Below are 2,408 nucleotides of genomic sequence, written 5' to 3' on the forward strand. Positions count from 1 at the left end.
CTGGGTTTGGAACCCATGTCCCTTGTCTAGCAAGTACCACCCAACTGAGGTTGAGTCATTTCTGTCACAAAGCAGTCCCACAGCTCGGCAGTCTGGGATGGGGTAGGCATGCCTATGCAACTATTTGAGATTTCACATTCCGGACATTCTTTCCACACTTCCCATAATTCACCACCAGATGTCAGGGTACAGGTCATCCTGACTCTGCTTACACGTGCATGCAGTCTTAGTTGCTGTTTGTGCTAATTTAGACATACAATGATGTGTGCATTTTTGAGAGTGGACCTTGAACCTCTGTTTCCAAGTAGTTGGTCCCCTAAAAACTGTCCTCAATCTAGTATACAAATATACTTATAGTCTCATTTTCAGAGGTGCTAAGGATGACAACTCCCATTGATTTCCATGGGAGCTGTATTCAAGTGCCTCTGAAAATGGCTATTAATGGCCTACATAACAATCTGACTGAAAACACCTCAGCATACTGTATCATATAAAATAACTGAAAATGTGATAAAATACCTTGAGAGCCATAGCAGCAGAACAGAGCATGCACAGTTCTGGGCACTTTGTTACCAGAAAGATGCTGATAAACTAGAAGTTCAGATGAAAGCAACAAAAATAAATTAGGAGCTGGAGAGTTGACTCATGAACGAATAAAAATTAAAAGAGCTAAATATAGATTGCTTGACTAAGCGACAATTAAAGGGAATATGATAATTATCTATAAATATTTAAGGGCTGTGAGGAGGGAAGGGAATTACCGAGCATGGTAAAATGGAGTGTAACTGGGAATAATGTGGCAAATTTAAAAAGAAAATATTAAGGCTAAATATCAGTGAAGATTTCTAATGGTGAAATGTGGGGAATAGACTTCCAAGAGAAGTGACCATAACTTTATGGTGCTAAAGGGCATGTTGACTGTCATAGAAAAGAGTAAAAGATTCTCTCTTTCGAGTGACTCCTCATTAATCCACCTCAATTTCTAGACAACACCCGCAGGCTAAAAAACTTTATTGTAAGTCAGATCAAAATATTGAGAGATGTCAAAGAACATATGATTTTTTAAAATATCAGTCCACTATGACTATTGTAAGACATCAACATGTTACCCATAGGTTGATGTGAGCTTGTCTACATGGATTGTGTAAATCTACAGTGCACTGGCTAGCCATGCAATAATGTCCCATGTGGACATTGCTACAGCACAGTGAAAGTTCCATAGTGTGCTTTGATGTACTGTTGTTTGAAACAACTGTTTGAACCAGCAGTACATCACACTACCAAACTGCTATTCTTAACTTTCTAAGAGTCTTATTTAGAATTTTCTATGTCTATATCTGCTTTCCTGGTATGCTGGCTTTTGAAACATATACAGTGGCCTCATTAGGTATGGCAAAAATGTAAGTGTGGCCTACAGATGACAAAACCCCTATTCATGTTGTAAGTTCCTAAAAGGCCACTTTGTTTTGCTAGAAAATTCTCATCTTTTTAACAAACGGTTAGTAATCAATCTGATTTCTTAAAAAAAAAACCAAAAAAAAAACCCACCACACCCTCCTTACACTTCCCAGAATTTTATGATCTTTCTCATATAAATGGGCTAAACAGTTAAGCAGTCTGTCAGACTATCCAAAAAACAAACAAAAATAAAAAAACCTCAAACCAGCTGGCTTTCAAATTTGCTGTTATATGTAGGATATGAAACAATAAAGTCTAGCAGTGAGGAAACTCCCAGACCCTCCAGTACCCATTTAAAAAAGAAACTATCCCAATCTGATTAACATATGTTGATTAGCTGACTCACACTTCTCATGTTTTTACACTTTATTTTCAAAAGTCCATAGGGGTTGTCGATGCTTACTGTTCTCAAGTAACTCAAATATAGATCACACCTTCGCATTGAAAAACCCATGGCATGAGCTCCCCTAGGAAAAATAACCTCCTGTCCTCCACCCACATCTGCCCAGATCTCAGAGGACCTTTTAGAGACAGAGGACCATCCATGCTGTGGTCTTCTGCCGCTACTCTGGCTCCTAAAGGTGTGATTGTAATGAAGTCATGTTATCAGCACCTCCTTCTACCATTAGCTGCCTGTGGAACCTCACTCAAGAGTTGGGTTTGGTCCTTAGTGGCGAAAGGCAGTGTACATAGATTAATGTAATTTGTGGGCAGATTTACTGCTGGCATCCAGAATTATTAATGCATGTTTCCCAAAAATCTAATCCAAACCTTGTTCTTTCTTCTCTCTGTTCTCACATACAGATCATGGACACCCTCTCCCAGGACTGACAGAACAAGGAGTAATGGTCTCAAGTTGCAGTGGAGGAGGTTTAGGTTGGATATTAGGAAACACTTTTTCACTAGGAGGGTGGTGAAGCACTGGAATGGGTTACCTAGGGAGGTAACTT

Source organism: Chelonoidis abingdonii, chromosome 6, assembly GCF_003597395.2.
Source record: "Chelonoidis abingdonii isolate Lonesome George chromosome 6, CheloAbing_2.0, whole genome shotgun sequence".
Classification (NCBI taxonomy): domain Eukaryota; kingdom Metazoa; phylum Chordata; order Testudines; family Testudinidae; genus Chelonoidis; species Chelonoidis abingdonii.